General features: G+C 37.1%; 1 long non-coding RNA gene across 1 annotated transcript; it reads right to left on the bottom strand.

Moving 5' to 3' along the window:
* Positions 1-472: 472 nt before the first annotated feature.
* On the bottom strand, positions 473-16268 carry LOC123613552 (uncharacterized). The gene is made up of 4 exons (XR_012502239.1): positions 15904-16268; positions 13757-13892; positions 8543-9401; positions 473-3729 (listed from the first exon to the last, which is right to left on the bottom strand). It is a non-coding gene; the product is annotated as an uncharacterized LOC123613552 (long non-coding RNA).
* Between the last annotated feature and the right edge of the window lie 2735 nt (positions 16269-19003).

Raw genomic sequence — 19003 nt, 5'->3', positions numbered from 1 at the left:
TTTGAATCTCTTAAGAATAAACCGAAGCTCAAAATTATATCTTCTTTTTCCCTAGAGGAGGAACAAGAGGAGTAATGCCATGTAGGGTGAACAGAGCACATAAAGAATTTTTTTGAAAAGAAAAAAGCATATTCAAATTAATTCATTTTGAAAGTTTCAAAACAGGTTTGAGTCCTTCCAATGCAATGTGTTTTATTTTTGTTTACCTCTTAGATTCTATCCAATTGGGTGAGAATGCTTTCAGCTGACATTTTGATGGTCACCAACAGAGCAGAGAAGTGAGGGACAATTTACTACTTGACAGTTTCGGGAGCCAGATTCAAATGAATCTTCATTCCTTGCTCAACAGACTCGGGACAAAGAATGTTTTTGTAAAAATCACAGAGCCAATAAATTGCAGAAATGGGGGTGTGAGGGCAGAGAGGAATGCAAAGATGAGCTGGAAGAAAGAGTCAAGATTTTGTCTTTGGCCACTTTATTATCAGTATGAGTGATTTTACATGATACCCTTTCTTCAGCAAAAATTCCTTCCTTGGCATGGAAGTAAATGTCTGCAGTGGTAGATGGTAGCCCACAGAGCTCTGAAATAATGAAGACCTTAGCTCACTAGGGCAGAACCCAGGGTGGCACCAAGTTTATTAGAGACCAAGTTATTGAAGACTATAGACCTGCCGATTTGATCGTTTGATGTTAGCAACTGTTCCCTCACAGATTATAGCCATGATTTATTCTCAATAAACTGCTGTTGATTTGTAGGAAATGTGATGCCAGACACTCTTACCTACTACTGACAATTTAAATTCAACTGGATTATTGAATAATTTACAAAGCAGACACAGACAGGGTAGAGTTCAGAACTGGGAATTTAATGGATGTTTTGGGGGAGTAGGGGGTGTGGAGATGTAATGGTCATGACTGAATGCAGTAACAGGAGAAAGAATAGGACCGGTGTGGTGAGGCTGGAGTCTAAGAGACTCCAGGAATCCATGATGGGTGGTACAGCCAGGATATGCTCTGTTGCTCACCTCCTAGCTGTCTTACTTCTTTTTGCTCTCAATTAAGTGTACAAGACTAAGAATGAAAAGAGAAAACCTCTCCAAGCTTTTCTCTACAAGTCTAATCTTATCTAATGTACTAAATTATTTATTGCTGATCAATAATGGTGATAACATTCACTTCTTATTTCTGATTTAACGTTAAGCTGAAGTATTAGAGCCAAAGAGAAACGGTCCTTTCTTATGAAGAGGTGACCTTGGGATCAGATAAATAGATAATACAATTTAAGTGCAGGCTGCTGCACAGATACTTTATGACCTAGAATGGGAAACAAAGGGTGAAGGCTGGGAATGTCTTTCTCAAAGAGAAGCTAATGTAAGCTTCTGGAAATTAGTTTTTCAGGCAAGTTGAAGAAAGGGAAGTGTATTCCTAAGTTGATGGAATAGTATATGTTTAAAGGCACAGAAATGGGGACAATATAGCCTTTTGGGATCAAAGTAAGTCATCTTTGTGACTAGATTATAGAATTTGAGTAGGAAAGCAACAGTTAAGTGAGAGCAGGACTTTCCAAGGGCTAACATTCCCAACACAGTGTACTCAGTGAGTAAAATTCAGGTAGTGGGGATATTGATATTTGGGACAATACTAATTCAATGAGGCAAACAATACAAAGAACATGAATTAACTCTTTTGTTCTCAGAGCAACCTGCTATTACTACCCCATTGTACAGATGAGGAAAACTGAGGCACAGGGAGGTTAAAGAAATGATGACATTTCAAATTAAACTGGGCATCGTAACTGCAAATCCCATTATTATATAGAAATCTACAACCACTGGCAAAATGAAAATGATTCCACATGTAATAGTCACCATTCACAAATCTCAAAGCAACAATTTATGCCCAGATCTTTTACACATTAAAGAGAAAAGTCTCAAGTGTGGTTCAATGTTCTTTGCTGAAATCCCCTTATCTGTTTGAGGTAGGATGAAATGACATTATTGCCTTCTCTCTCCAAACAGCTCTGTAAAGTGGCATAGATTTGCTTGATTTCCAGGCGCGGATGAAAGTGAAAACTTCAGTTTCTTAGTGTGGAAAGAGCAGTCAGCTAAAGAAGGAGAGGATAAAAAACATGTTCTCAGATCGCTGTCTGGTTGGCCAATCTCCAGCTCAGAATGAAGTGTTCATTTTCCCAAAGAACAGGGATTGCTCACACCCAATTACTTACACCTTGTACGTAATCTCTCTCTCTCTTTTTTTTTTTTTTCAGACATGAAATCAATCACTGAATAAAACCTTTGTACGTTAGGGGCATAAACTGTCCAACCTTGTGGCTGTTTGTGATTATAGCTGGCAAAATGAAAGATTGTTTAGTAGATATTCAGAGTTAAAATGACAGAGCAAAAGAAAGCAGCAAGTTAATCTCGTTTAGGACCTCCAAAATGAGGAAACCGGCTCATGAGTTAGTCCTTGGATCTCAATGGGGATGCCCAGGGCTCTGTTCTATTTGACCCTCAAAGCACTACCTTCATCTGGAACAGGTGTTGATAGATGGAGGAGAAAAACTGACACTGCCTAGTATTTTTGTGCTGGGGAGGAAATGAAATTTCCCTTGGTTTAGTTTCCTTTCTGATGCGGTTACCTTCTTTCCCAGTAAGTTAGCGTGCGGTACAGCTGAGAATATCTCCTGGAGAATAAAAGGCATCTCTTTTCTTAAAACAGAACCTGCTAAATATTAGAAAAATGGCATTTGTGGCAGCCCTCCTGAGTAGAAATTTAAAATTGTAGGATTCTGGGAAATTTAAACTTGAAGGATTCTCTTGGCCTTTCCATTGAGCCTAATGCTTTATGGACCCAAAAGAATATCACAAAGAGTTTCTTAAACATTTTGATAAATGTACTTCCAGCACAGGCATGAGCAAACTGCGGCCCATGGGCTAATGACAACCCTCTGCATGCTTTTTTATAGCCCATTAACTAAGAGTGAATTTTGCATTTTTTAACTATTAAAAATTATCAAAAGAAAAATTATCAAAAATATCAAATATAAAAATACTTCAACTCAAATTTCATTATGAATAAATAAAGCTTTATTGGAACTCAGCCATGTTCATTCACTTACATATTATCTGTGGCTCCTTTGCACTACAATGGCAGGGTTGAGTAGTTACTAAGGAGACTGTCTGACCCATACCTCTGAAATATTTACTACCTGGCCCTTTGCAAAAAGAAGTTTGTCAATCTGTAGTCTAGAGTATTAAGAAACTGAAGTGAGTGAGAGGAGTGTCTTCTTTTGCTGAAACTGCAGCCTAGGAGAAGCTAAACATACCTCAGAGGTGTTTGCAAAAATTCAGTTTAGTCTATATGGACCTGTGGGAAAAAACAGCACCACTCATTTCTGATGAATATGACTGAAATACTAAAAACTGGTGTGAAAACTTTATCAGGCTTGGCACACTATACTAAGCAAAATTAAACTCACCAGTGAGCTGCCAAATCTCTCCTAATGAGTACGCTCAACGATATGAAATCACAGTTACTGTAGGTCAAAAATAATTAAATATTGGCAATTTCCTGTGGTTCATATGACTTCATAAGATGCTTTATAAAGAAAGCAGTCTGTTTTAATATCCATCTTCTTCTCCAGCTTTCCTCTGTCAGGCTTTGCACCTGATTTTGCTTTATTTTCCGACACTTCACACAACAAATGCATGGCTCATGTTTGTTGATAACCTAGTAACAAAAGAATAAAGTTCCTTCTAAATAATCAGCATTAGGAAGAGTGTTATAAAGAAAGGAATCTAGGACTTGAAACTTAAAGCAAGAAGTAAATTCTAAGTTCTAAGGCTCTCCTGAGAACTTGGTGTGTTGCTCTGATTGGCACAGGAAGACTTGATAAGTTCGGCATGAGGAAATAGAATTGTGTTGCTGACCTTTGCAAACTACAGTTGCCAGTACCTTATTGTCAGGGCACTAGAACTATTGTGGATTTATACTACTGTAATCAGGTTTCTGTTTTCTCTTTACAGTGAAAAAACAGCCAAAAATTATACTAAGGATCCAAGATACATGTTGTGTATATACATGTATAATCAGCCCTCAGTATCGTCAAGTTCCCCATTTGTGGAGTCACCCAACCTGGCTGCATCTCCCTCTGCTCTGTCTTTACAGCATCTTCTTCTCTGTGTATCTTGGTCTAATACCCCTCTACCTCTTTCTTATTAAGACACTTTTGTTGGTATTTAGGGTTTCTCAGATAATCTAAACTAAGTGCTTTCTGTCAAGATCCTTAACTTAATCACGTTTGCCACGTAAGGTTGATATTCACAGATTCCAGGGATTAAGAAATAAATGTATTTGGGAGACCTTTTTTTTTTTCCAGCCTACTCCCATAATGTTGACATCATACTGAGGTGTGTCTTTAAAAATTGCTTTTCAGTTTTCTGAAAATAAATGGAAGGGAGACCAGAATATCCCTTCCCGGATTGGTTGAATTTGCAGATTCCTGGACGTGGGGGGCTGACTATTAAAGCCGTCTTACATGAGGGACTTGAGCATCTACAGATTTTGGTATCCACGGGGGTCCTGGAACTAATCACCTGCAGACACAGAGGGACAACTGTATATGAACATTATTTGTATGGATTCCAATCAATAATTTTTTTGTGTTGAACCACTTTTTTAGAATTCCATAAAATAATTACTATAATGAAACTTGATCAAAACAGCAAAGTCTTCCCATACAGTGGGTAAATGTTTTCTCACTCTTTTGCAATTGTTTATTATTATTATTATTTATTTACTCTTCCACTGTAAATTCTATGAAGGCAAGGGATATGCCTAACTTATTCATCATGAATCCTGAAAAGCCTAAGATCATTTCTAGGGCATAAATATGCATCTACTGCATGACAGCAGAGACAGGAATAAAATATCCAGCTATTCAAGTGACAAGTGCAATCTTGAATTTTAACCACAGCCCTGGACTCATCCAAGCAAATCAGAGTTATACTTCATGTGTGGCCATAATCAAAAGAAACGTAAAACATTTAAAAACCAAAATGCAACATGGGATTGGGAAGAAAATGGATTAAGGATGAATTTAACTTACAGAAAGCCCGAAAAATATAAACCAATCAGCAATGCATACAAACTAGCAGGTGATTTTGCATTTCACATAAAATAGAAATTTAAACTTACCTGAGGTAGCTTCATTTTTTTTAATAACTGTAGCTGCTATAACAATTAGAACAAACTTGACATTTTAAAACAGATGGAATTTATTCTTTCACAGTTCTGGAGACCAGAAGCTTGAAGTCACGGTTTCGGCAGGGCTCCATTTCCTCCAGAGGGTCTAGAACCCATTCCTTGTTCCTTTTAGCCTCTGGTGGTTGGCAGCATTCCTTGGCTTGTGGCTGCTTTCTGTTCTATCTTAATATCATCTTACTCTTTGTGTATTTTTGTCTACTATCCCTCTACCGCTTTCTTATAAGGACCCTTGTGATGGTATTTAAGGTTTGCAAGTGCCTTCTCTCAAGATCCTTAACTTGATCACATCTTTTGCCACATGAGTATATAAGATAATATTCACAGATTTCAGGTATTAGGAAGTAAATATGTTTTTGAGGGACCATTTTTTTCCAGCCTACCACAGTTATGAGGACATCTTGAAGAACTGCTTTTACATTTTCTAAAAATAAATGGAAGTGAAACCAAAATATCTTCTACCTTGGAGCTAATTAAGATTGTTTTACTATGAGACAGAGGATAGTCTTCTCCAACGGAATTACTTTCTTGAGATACTAACTCTGTGTTATTGTAGCTGGAAATCGAAGGCACTTGTAAATAAACAACAGCCTTTGAAGATACACATTACCAAAGACATGTTTTCAGCATAAAGAAGAAAAACTAAATAAGTTATCAAAGAAAGTTCTGTTATCAATTTTTCAGTGTGCTCATTTTTTTACCCACAAGAACTATTCCTCAGCAAAGACCTCTCATTTAATTAAAAACAGACTCTAATAAATGTGAGTTAGGATCACTATGATAACCTATATTCAAGAACATGAAGAAAAAGTGCTCTTGAAAGGAAAGGCTCACATGTGTTCACATTTGATACCGGGAAATCACCGTATACTGTTGAGGGGTGATTACTACCAGCTGTAAGCATGTACACCACGCAATACTATCTCATCTGTTCTACCACTTGGAAAATTTCTTTCTTGCTCTCTCTCTTTCTCCCAAGAGTTCCATTAAATATGGCCAAATCTTTCCTCTCTTACTAATAGTGACCTTTTCAAATCCCTATATATGAAAAGAGAGAGACTTTGAATCTTAAAGAACACCAAGAAGAAACATGAAATTTGCATGCTCGTCCCCAAGAATAAGATTGGCAAGACCATGTTACCTGACCCTTTCCTCATATTCTGTTATGAATCATGTTCTATAGCTTCCAGTGGTGTTGGCAAGTTTTTAATCTTAATGGCCTAGAAAACACCCCTGAAATACAAGAAAGCAGTTCTGAATAAAAGGAGGTCAGATCTCACTAATGCATCGTTTATCTGCAAACTCTTCTCATTGAAAATCATTCGAACCACCATCCCGACTATCCTCCTGAATTTCAAGTACGGCAAATGCTGAATCACTTCTTCACCAAAATTCACTTACAGAAAGTCTGCTCTCTTCCTTGGCCTGCCTTCCTTTATCCTAGCTAAACGAGGGCTCCTAGAGGGATTTCAGGAGGGTTAGGAAAGAATAGTGGGGAGAGGGTGGAGAAAATTTGAGAAGTTCTTGATCAACAAAAACACATCTGGTTTTTTGTTTCTGTTTTGTTGGGGTTTTTTTCCCTTTCTTGGGGGGGAGTAGGGTGGTAATTAGGTTCTTTTTATTTATTTATTTTAATGGAGATACAGGGGATTGAACCCAGGACCTGGTGCTTGCTAGGCCTGCGCTCGACCACTGAGCCCTGTTTCTGGGTTTTAAATATTTAATATCCCAATAAGATTTCTTTTTAAAGAAAATGTTCCCAGTTTAAACAAGAAAAAAAAAAAGACAAAGGAATATCACTTCCTTAATCTTTTTTAACAGAAAAGTTGAGAAGGGGGAGATGAGACACTATCAGTGTGGACATCAGAACAGTTTTTTTTAACTTGATGCAACTAAATGTAAATTAATCACGGGAATAGAATCTGGCAAATGCTCCTGTTGTGTTCTAAAGTATGAATAGCAGAGCCAAGTAACTACAGAACATTTTGTCTTCGGAAAGAAGGCAAAACAACAAATAGTCAGTTAATTAATAAAGTAGAGGATGGTGATTTCTTTGCTTAGATATCACTTCCCTCTGCCACTCAGGCATGGACTGATGCCCCTGTGCATAAAAGTTCCCTTTACAACATATGTCTTAGCACTCGACATGCTGCATTTTAATTGGCTGCTCCCCCCGTACACCCATACCTCAATATAAACTCAGTGACAAGCTGTGTTAGCCTCTCTTGTTAAAATCGTAGACTACTGCAAAGTATATGAATTATCTTAAGTAATAAACATTTGTTGAATGAAAGAATGGAAGAGGGAGAAATAGACTCACACATTCAAAAGCACAGAGCTCTTTTGGTTGAGGCTGGGATCTAAAGACTCATATAAATTCATCCCTTGTTCATAATGGTCTGCCCAGCCTCATGCCAACTACCAGCAATCGAACAATGAAAGAACAATTGTTCTGGGCCAGATGTGTTTCATTATCTCTGTAGCAACATTACCTCCAGAGCAGTTAAGTATTACTGTCCTTACTTTAGGAAGAAGAGAATTATGCTCAGATATATTCCTGCCTTGAAGTGGCCATTTCCAATTCTAAGCCCATAAATGTATAGCTCTTACACTAATGTTCATTACGTTACACCACCCTGCCCTGCGTTTCCTTTGCCCTTAGCAATGAAAAGCTACTTTAGTCTTATTTGGACTTGGAACTTGTACCACATTCATACCACATGGTGATAACGCATGGCCGAGGATTACAGACCAAATGGTAAAAGCACAAATGATCAGAGAGTGAAGGACGGGAAGATCACCCGAGGCTGTGAAAGGAGAGACGGAAGCAGAAACTGTGAGCAGCGGTGCTCTAAGCCCTGGTCTCTTGCTGAGGCTTAGAGCTTGATAAGGCAACACAAACTCAGAGGGATTTCGTGTACCCTCAGCATTGGACATCCAGGCAAAGCCAAAAGTCTTAATGCCCAAAAGTGCAGAGGGAGCCAGGGTGCTTTCTGACTCCTAGTCGCCACGAGGGCTAGAAGGAAGAGCCCATTTGTGATGACGCACACGGGCCGAAAACAGAGGGGCCTTTAGGGATATTCTGTTCTGCGTCAGATCGTAAGAGGCTTTGCACAACCCTTTGGGAAACGATGAGGAGTAATCCCCAATAGTGACAGAGACTGAATCTCCAGGCAGATCAACAAGATGAGAGCTCAGAGTAAAATCTAGTCTGATAAGTCTTTAAACAACGTAATGTGTCATTTTTCACATTCCTGAGACTGCTGGGAACATTTCATACCTGGTATATATTGATAAGGCCATCTGTCATTTTGATCATATTGTTCCTTAGCCTTCATTTTTCCTATTTGAAAAAAAAAACACTTTACTTTCTTAGTCTCTTCTTATGGGGAAAAAAAACACCTATTAAATACTTTCATTTTTCAATGTTAAGGTATTGTTTTTGTCCAATGGCTCCCAAGCCTGAGTAGCATTCACTATTACCTAATATTTTTAAAGTATATAGTCCTGTGTTTTATCCCCAGGAATTTTGATTTATTAGCTTTTTCAAACCCCAAAATAATGGTAAAGAGAACACTGAAATCCATAACACAACATGGCTGAAAAATGGGGTTGCCAGATTTCTGGTTCCATTGTTCATGGGTTAACTCAATATGATCCTCATGCTTGGAGATTATTTGAAAGAAATCAGAAAAAAGGCAACAAACAAATCCATCACTGATTCAGTCTTTAGGTGGGACAAAATCCTTTGTTTTTTTTTTTCTTCCTTTTGGCTTAATGGAATAGTTAAGGAACAAAATTATTCCATCAAGAGAAAATTATTTTCAGAAAATGGAAATTGGCAATATACCCACTGAATTCTGGAATAAACTCAAATATCTGCATTTCCACCGGGAATGGATTCTGACAGCCAGGGTGTCCAAAGAGCTGACATTACCGAAATAACCACCTGTTGCCGAGCAGAAGAAGAAGAAACCAGGTGGGACGTATACCCCACAGAGGAAATTTGAGCAGGTTCTTGGCTTCCTATGGGAGAGAAGTGAGTAGGAGAGCTGGCAGCAGGGAGGTGGAGGAAAGGAAATCCGAGCAGGTTTCTTAGCTGTCTTCCATGTGGGGAAGGCAGGATTGAACCAGAAAGACTGTAAAACAGGAAGATTGATAATTAAAGTTTATGTGTTTAAAGGCACATTTAAGCTATTAGAATGCAACAGAAACACAGAATAACTCCTCTGAAATTACAGGTATGTCTAAATGGATATGAAACCAGGAGTTACCTCAGGCACTATCATTCCAGAAAATTCAAATGTCCAGTAAAATGCTTTTCTAAGAAAATAGTATTTGCAGGAAAATACAGTTTTAAACACAGAAGAAACACAAGAACAAAGGAACATCCTAGTAAAAACTCAAACTCTCAAGGCTTATTGACATGAAAGGCTTTAGCTTTTTTTGACATGCCTGATATCAAACTAAATAACAAAGAGTAATGTTAATTTACATTTATTTCCTCCTTTCTTTCTGACCCTTTCTCCTATGAGTTAAAAGGAGAAAGTGAAATATCCTGAAGTAAACATTGGCAGAGAGAGAAAAAAAAATCTTGTTAACAGGAAACCTGGATCAATAATCATTATTTGAATAGCTGAAAGTTAGAAATTAACTTAGAAATGGACATCAACTTAGAAATTAATGAAAAAGGATGTAGCTCATTTCCGATGCAGCCATCATGTCATTCTTTGTTCTAAGTGCTTTATCTTTACTCCTCATTTCAACTAAGCAAGGTCTTCTTATCCTCAGTCTGTGAAATAAGAAACTGATACTGAGAAACATTCAGTAACTTTTTCAAACATATGTAGCTCTCATAAGTGGTGAGTCTGAGATTTTATGTGAGGCTCTATGGCGTTAAAGACATTCCACAGCAATGTGTTAGCAGCACAAGCTCCCCCAAGATTCTGAAAAAAACTTTGAGAAAAGCATTTCTAAGAAGTCAAATACACAGGTACCAAAATTCTCTCAAGCCTTCTCAGAGCATATTGATTCAAATTAGGATAAAATATGAAGAAACTAGATTATCTCCTTCCTAAGGCCAGAGCTGATTAATAATAGCAAATTAGTAGGGTGTTTGGAGGACTGTAGGGAGAAGCAAAGACCCTGGTAAAACAAAAAAGAGTAACAGGTAACCTAACCATGGGTAGATTATCACTTTACTTTCTTTTGATTGCAAGGGACAGAGAAATTACTTAAACTCACTTAAGTAAAGAGACACTATTGATTTATATCTCACCTTCCTGTGAACCCCAGTCGTGGGGACTCCAGAGGCTCAAACATGAGACCGGGACTCAGTTTCTTTCCATCTTCATTTTCTGCTTCCAGGTGACAACCTCCAGCACCACTGGAGTTACATTTTTTTTTTCAATTTCAATTAAAGCAGAAAGAAAAAGTATACACTTTGCTTCCGCCCATCCCACCAAAATAATTCTCAGTGATTGTTCCTAATTCTGATTGGCCCTAGGCATAGATATGAAAAAAACAGAGTCCAAAGGGGTAGAAATCTTGGGGTAGGGCAGAATGGATCCTGACCTGAAATATACAGACTAATGTTACAGAAGGGTTGGCCACTTTAAAAAATTCCAGGTGTCACAACAAAAGAAAGAAAGAACTGGTGCTGACAGGAAAATAAAAAAGGAACGAGAACTACAGATGAAGGTGGCAAAATCTATGTAAAAAATGCAAACATAGAAATCCAGCTAAACTCCCGTTATTATTTAGAGCTAAGCAGCCTCAAATAATTCAATACATGAGTTACCTTGAGTTTTCAAAAAGTTTAATGAACAGGCAGAAATGATATCAACAAGAAGATAGAAATAGTATAAAATTTTAAAAGTTAGCATCTATATATTGTTGACTCTGTGCCAGGCATTGTAACATCACAACTCTATGAAGAAGAGTTACGACAACCCCCCCTTTATAGTGAAGATAATGTAAGGCACAGAGCAATTTCCCAACGGGATTCAATTAACTTTGCACAATGTAACAGTGTGAAAGAATGGTGATTCAAACTCATACTGTATGATATGAGATGCTTTCATGTTAAACACCACCTTATACTGTGTAGAATAGATTAAATATATTGCCACTGAATATAACTTTTAAAAAAAATTGTACTTAAAAAGGATAAATCATAGTCATCTAAATTCTAAACCAAACTTGGTTTATCACACAACTTGACAATATATTCTATATGAGATCTTAACATAGACTCTTTCAAATATAGTTTATTGTTACTCTTTGTGCTCAGTTCTTCAGATACTGACATGATTATTGGGAATCTACTGTGTTTCAGGCATTATACAACATCTGGTTTGCAATCTATACTTACATTCCACTATCAAGCAGGTCTGGAATGCACTCAAAGTTTATTATCAACAATGGCTCTGTAAATTTGTTATTAAATATCTATCCAAAATATTTAAATAATAACAATAACCATATTCTGTGACTGCTCAGTGGGAAATAAAATAATTAGTAGCAGTAACAATGAATTCATTTTTGTGCAGATAAAATATTGGATGCCAAAATATGTTAACACTTCAAGTTGTTAAGTATCCATCCACCAGTTACTCACCAGAGATTGGCAGGCATTTTTATCAGGCATTATTAAACAATTCTCTGAATTTTTATGTTCATGGTTAAGTGTCTACTCATACAGTGCAGGAAAAAAAAAGACAGCAGAAACACTTCACAAAGATCTTTTATACAACTGAGGAACACTTCTTATACAACTTAACAAATTTTACGTAATACAGTGATTTACACACTTTCCTTTCTTTTGCACTTGACTGGAACTGATTTATAGAAGATGTCTTTACACATATTTGATTGATTATTTTTCAAATAAGAATCAAATAGACCAACAGGAAATACTAATTTGTAAAGGGAAAAATGGCAAAAGTAGTTTTCTGTAATTTGAGTACTTAAGTAGCATGTTTGTATATGGGAGATTCTTTTTGGGAGGTAGTTGGAGGAAGGAAGAAAGTGAGATTTCATTGAGATTTATTTCCCTTTAAATTTCCTTTGACTTTCTTCTGCCCCTGACGTCTATGCTATGTTCCCTCCAAGGAAGGGCATTTTCTTTTGAAGTTGAATAACAACTTCATTATCATTTTCATGGTTTTTTTTCTCATGCTGAAAACATCTTAGTTTCATAATCAAATCTCTGTGAGTCTAGTAACTCAAAAATTATTTCTTCTGCTTCATGGAAAGCTTTCAACTCCAAGTAGAACCTTTACCCTCACCCTGACAAATAACCTAACCTAGAGAAAGATAAATTGCTCCAGTCTTCCCAGGAATGAATATTGTATACATTGAACACATTCACTCACCAAATGGAAAGCAGTGAGGAAAAGTCTAACTGCCTGAGTCAGAATTTCTGGGTTCAAATCCCATTATGTTACTGTCTTAGTCCATTCTGACTGCTGTAACAGAATTCCACAGAATGAGTGGCTTATAATCAACAGACATTTTTTCCAACAGTTCTGGAGGCTAGAAGTCTAAGGTCAAGGTGCCGACATGGTCGGGTTCTCATGAAAAAGCCCTCTTTCCTGTCTCAGACTGCTGACTTCCCATGTTATCTCACGTAGTGGAGCGAGCACTCTGGGGTCTGTTTAATAAGGCATGAGTCCCAGCCGTGAGAGCCCTGTCCTCATGACCTAATTACCTCCCAAAGGCCCCACCTCCTAATACCATCACCTTGGGCATTAGGTTTTTCACACATGAAGTTTTGTGGGGACAAAAATGTTCAGACCATATCAGTTACTTATAGCTGTGTAACCTTGGGATTTGACTCAACATTTCTGATCCTTAAGGTGCTCATATGGGTGCTGACCTCATGCTGGTACCCCACGCATCACATATGCTACTGAGCACATGGCCTAATACAGAGGAAATAGTCAATAAATTTTGTGTATTATTGTGGCTGTTCTTCAATAATTGTACGATACTTGTATCACTTAACAGGAAGATTTAGGTGAATTACATAGATTCACGAAGAATGGGTGGGATTTCCACAATGGAAAATGGATTGTTGTGAGGAGGAGGGAGAGGTGTTGAACAAAAGAAAAAAGAAGCAAGAAACATCAATAGAGGCATGGTGGCTAGAAAATAGCAATTAATTCATTAAGGCTGGGACATAAAACACTTATTTGATTAGTGTTGGAAAGAAGACGAGAAACACATTTTTCCCTCTGGCCTGGATTGGTGGTGCTCAGGGAAGCCTTGGTTTCCTTCAATGTATTATAGATATACTGTAGTGTCCTCGGGCTTAGAAGAGCAAGTGACTCAGGATAAACCCCTGATCTTGTTACTTACTTTTGTGCAACTGGAGGAAAAAACTCTTAACCTCGCTGAGTCTTAGTTTTTAACAAATAAAACGGGAAAGATACCACTTAGCACAGTAACTGCCATGACTCAAAGTAATAAAAAGATTAATAACAACTCTTACCTTTGAATGAGTGCCAAGCATTGTGCTAATGTCTTTGCATCCATATTTTATTTAATCCCTTCAACTTCTCCAGGATAATAAATGAAGAATGACTATCACACCAGAACTGCAGTGGATTCAGGGCCTGACACAGAGGCTGCCAAAAAACAAACAAACAGACTAACCACCTATTTGTTATAAGAAACAGAGTAAACTCCTTTGAGTTTCCGTAGACTACAGAGGTGGAGGTCAAAACAAATTTTAACTCGATTTCTGAGCTGAGACAATTCCAACTTACATCTGAATTACAATAATTTGCTCTCCATTCCTGATGGCATTGCTGTTAGGATAAACATATTCAGTATAGTATATAATAGTATATGATAGAAGACTTCTAATCTTAAAGCCCATGGTAGATCAATCCATCAAAACATCAGTTAAAGAGAAGAACAAATAAGAAAGATACATAAATATTTCATCTAACTTAAAACTTTCAAAAAGTACACTTATTGACCAAACTTTTGATGTAAATCCAAGACATTTCTTTGAGTACAAGTTCACTGATTTGAAATCTGCATCATTTCTCTTTTTTAAATTAATCAATTAACTCATTTTTATTGAAGTATAGTCAGTTACAATGTGTCAATTTCTGGTGTACAGCTACGTTGTTTTGGCCATACATATACATGCATATATTTGTTTTCACATTCTTTTTCATTGTAGATCATTACAAGATATTGAATATAGCTCCCTGTGCATATTTCTCTTATGAAAACCATATTCATAATGCATCTGTGAGATTTCCACATTTGTTTCTACAAGTTGGAGCAGAATCTGTGAAAAAAACCCTTGCAAAGTAACCTGAATGCAGACACTTTACAAATTGTCATTTTTTTTTCACCACTTAAAAAAATTTATCTTGTCCATCTGTATTCTAAAGCATTTTTAAATGATGTAGAGCATTTCTGTTTTGCAAATCACAAAGCTTATTTTTCATTGAAACAATGATCTTCTTTCATGCTTATATTTAATTAGTTTGATTGATATTTCATTAAATTACATAAGGACTATAAAGTGTTACAGACATTATCTGATTTGGGAATCACCATGCTTGACACTTGGTGAGCATTCAGCTCATTTGATGAGACTAGAGGTGTGTGGACATCTTGAGAAAAGCCTAATAGTCAGCTTTCAGTAACTGTGGGCTTCAGCCAGTATGATTAAAAGAGGAAATGAATAGTATCATTTAATCTAGCAGTTCTATTAAGTGGAAATTAATTAAGAACATGTTCCTCTTTTTTAAAGTGTATTGCAAGCTCTTACATTAATTTGAAAGAAGATACCATATTTTCTCAGGTTATTCTTCTATGGCGTAAATACACTTCAACATATTTGATTTTACATAAGTCAGAAAATTTGTAGCCATATAAAAACATCATTCAGGCCTTAGCAGCAAACAAATAAGAAGCAGCTATTCCAGATAAAGGCCTCTCCTGAAAATGTTCTTTATATTCATCTTAACCTTTGGGCATTCATCTTACTTATGTTCCAATGGTGGTAGAGTGTAGCCAAAGAGATAGTTTGGTTTCTATATATTGCTCTACTTTTTATTTCAAATTGTTACTTGTGATGTTGCCCAAGGCTACACAAAAGACAAACAAACAAACAAAAAAAAAACCCTCAAGATTGTCTCCATTGGATTCAAAGCCCCAAGAGTGGTCCCAAGTAAGTCATCCTAGTTTCCACGCTAGCAGACTGGTTTTAACAGGTCTGAGGCAATTCTGCAGGAAGTGCTGAAAGGAAAATACATGTCAAGGGTACTACTAGCCCTAGACACCTGGGAACATCATTGGTCAACCACCAAATCTTTTCTGTATTACACGTATTTACAGTCCATTCCAATAGATTCTAAAATTTCATATTTTCAGCAATGGAGAAATAATGCTCATTCTCTAGATTGAAGAAAAGTGAAAACAAAACAAACAAACAAAAAAAACCACCACCACCACCAACAAAAACCCACTGGGATAGAATTTCCTTTTCCAGCAGTGAAGAATTTGTGGAAGTATAGAGTAGGAATGTCTTAGTCTCTCAAAAAGTAACAGAGTAAAATATCCCTAAAACTCAAGGTAAATATCAATGATTATTCCGCAAGAAATTTTGCTCACCAGTACATTCTTGTTTTCGTGCTGTCCATGTAGATTCCTTTCTTCCAACTGGCATTCAAGTACGTTCCTTAGAACTACAGCTCATAGACAAAGAAAATGAGTCAACAAGTCAGAACTCCCTAAACTGCTTGTGGGTTGTAGATTCAAGCTTTCTGTTTTCTTGTGAATAAGCTCTATTCATCCAGTTGCTGCAGAATTGACCTGTTTGTCAGTCACTATTGTGCGTAAGAACTGCTTTCAGTCCTCTGACTTGAACATGGTGAAAAATATCTTTATTTCTGCCACATATACGTCCTATAGCATGTCCACTGATCTTTAACGATGCCTTTACACTTACCCAGAGAGAAGAAGAAAGCAAACTACATGCATCGATACTCGCCAAGTGCCAGGCATCGGGCTAAACTTTTTATGTATAAAGTGTTCTGTCTACAATAAAGCATTTCTAAGAGGTAATGAGGAAAGGATCTGAACAATATTTTATTTTATAGATTAACTAATCTGTGATCACAATGAAAAGAAAATAAACTTTTCTTTAGTTTGGCACAGCAACACAGGTTTGAATTACAAAATTCTCTGGGAGTGGTGTAGGAAGGAAGTAAGAATGATTACCTGGTAAAACAGATTTTTCATTAGTAATAGATCAAACAACATACAAGAAAAATCCCAGTGCCCCTTCTCCCTCTAAATTTACTTTGTCATCAGGGTTATACTCATACTATTCAGATTGTAGAGTCAGGAGAGAAATCAACTAAAGATCTGACTAAGAATTAGATAATAAAATCACTTACTATTTGCACAATTTATAGTTCTGGTTTAAAGGATGATGTCAACTACAAAGAAACCAGTTGCTAGCAAGTTGCTAAAACAGGTCAAGAAAGAGGGCTTAATAATTAACCCTAGTAGCCACATTCAACCAATCAGGTAAAAACAAAAATTGCTTGATTAGGAGACAGACAGAATTGGAGTGAGTGGAAACAACCCAAAAGTTCATCAAATAGAACAGATAAAGAAAGTATCACATAGCCACACAATGATGCAATGGTACTCAACAAGGAGCATTCATTCACATACAGGGATTCAAAAACTGTATGTTGTGTACAAGAAGCCAGACACAAAATATGATATGCATAAATTTATCTTTATGAAGTTCAAGACTACGTGAAAATAAACATGATGACAGGAATCAGAAGAGCAGCTACCTTATGGGGTACAAGACCTGACAGAAAAGGGGCATGAGGGAACTCTCCAAGGTGAGGGAAATGTTCTCAATTTTCTGTCACTTTGTTTTCACTGTGTAACCGACCATGACAGAGCTGCTTAGCTAAAAGCAACATTCACTTTATTTAGCTCATGATTTTATTGGTCAGCTGGGTAGATTCGGTCACCTGGACAAGCCCAGCTGGTCCTGTGCACCCTTCATACAGCATTTGTATGATCTGGATGATCTAGAAGGACCTCTGGCACATGTCTGGTTACTGGCAGACTCTGAGCTAGTTACCGTGGCGCTCCTCCAACTGTCCTCTCAGCTTCCAGCTGGCTAGCTCAGACTCAGCCCACCTGGCCATCTCAGGATTCCAAGAATTTGCAGCCATTCTTTCAATCTATTCCAATCCTGACTGAAGTGTTGTTTACATGGGTGTATACACATTGTCCAAACTTGTACTCAAAATCAGGGTGTTTGACTGCATGTAAGTTATATCTCAAAGTCAAAACATTCGAGAGAAAAAAATACATGTGTGCCTCCGAGGTGGAAGCACCAATATACTATAATATCTACCTTAACATAAAGCATGATTTTTGTCATAAAAAAATAGAAAAATATGAATTAGATAGATTTAAACATTAAAGAGAATTTATTTTTGTTTTTACATTTTTTTATTGAGTTATAGTTATTTTACAATGTTGTAAGAGAATTTGTTTTTTAAATGAAAAGATTAATTGTAACTGCAGGTATGGTATGATCAAGGCTCTAGCTCCATTGTTCTGCAATTATCTTTTTTTTTTTCTGCTGTCCTTATATGGGAATAGATTTTTGTTTCCAGATTGTCACTTTTCATTCTTTCCATTACAGCAAAATGGCCATCTTAGGTCTTACATCTGCACATTGTCCAGAAAAAGATGCAGATTTCCTATTATCAACCAGCAAACAAAAGTCAAAGTTTCATTCTGATTGGACCAATTTAGATCCTAAACCTAGACAGTAACTAAAATAAGTGTCAGTTACATGCCGATCTATGAGCCAGTCACTGTGGTGGGGAGGAGTGGACACAATTAAGGTAGCAGTGGATTAATGCCATCCTGATCTCACGGCATCTACGAATTGTACAGGGAGTGGACTGGATGCTGTGACAGCAAAAGCAGATGAATTTTGGGGAAAGGATCAGTGAGAAAAAAAATAATCTACATTGAGTAGCCAAGTAAAAAGCTAACAGAAATAAAATATTTTCTGCAGTCTGTTACAATTCTCAATCAGAAAATGTGGACAGATTTACTTTACTTTTAATCTCAAGTAGAATGGTTTAATAAGGAAAAATATAAAAGATTGGCATGACATGAGATCTATTTTATTTGTATTCTTCGATACCACCGACATTCAACTCCCTAGTTGAAGCTGCCTTCATTCCACGGCACCTGTCCTGCACCTGTTTGTTTCACTGTTACCATAGAGTTGTTCTGAGGGGAGCATCTGGACTTTGGATTATACCCACTTGGGGACACTAACTGGGTTTATTCTCAACCTGTAGATTTTATTACTGTGCAATATTTCACACAGACTACTGCTGTGGTGGAATGACCCAGAGACCTAGAAATCCAGGATATGATTTTGGAAGTCTGCCTCAGGGGCAGTGTTCTCCTTCCAAATATTTATTTTTATCATGTGGCTCTTTTGGAGGAAAAATAGCAGGAGGGATAGCTTTTTGACACTCCCACATTCTCTCGTAGATGTCTGAGCTTCTTCCAGTCAAAAAGCACCTCTTTTGCTTTACATTGTCCGCCTGAGAATTGCAAATGACTATAGAAGAAGAAATACACTTTAGCAGTCATTTAAGATTCAATGTCAATGAGTCTGTGGGCTCCCTGCTCTGAGGAAGCAAGACAG

This window comes from Camelus bactrianus, chromosome 25, assembly GCF_048773025.1.
Source record: "Camelus bactrianus isolate YW-2024 breed Bactrian camel chromosome 25, ASM4877302v1, whole genome shotgun sequence".
NCBI classification, from domain to species: Eukaryota; Metazoa; Chordata; class Mammalia; order Artiodactyla; family Camelidae; genus Camelus; species Camelus bactrianus.
The sequence above is the reverse complement of the archived record's forward strand: the minus strand, read 5'-3'. Positions and strand labels throughout refer to the sequence as shown.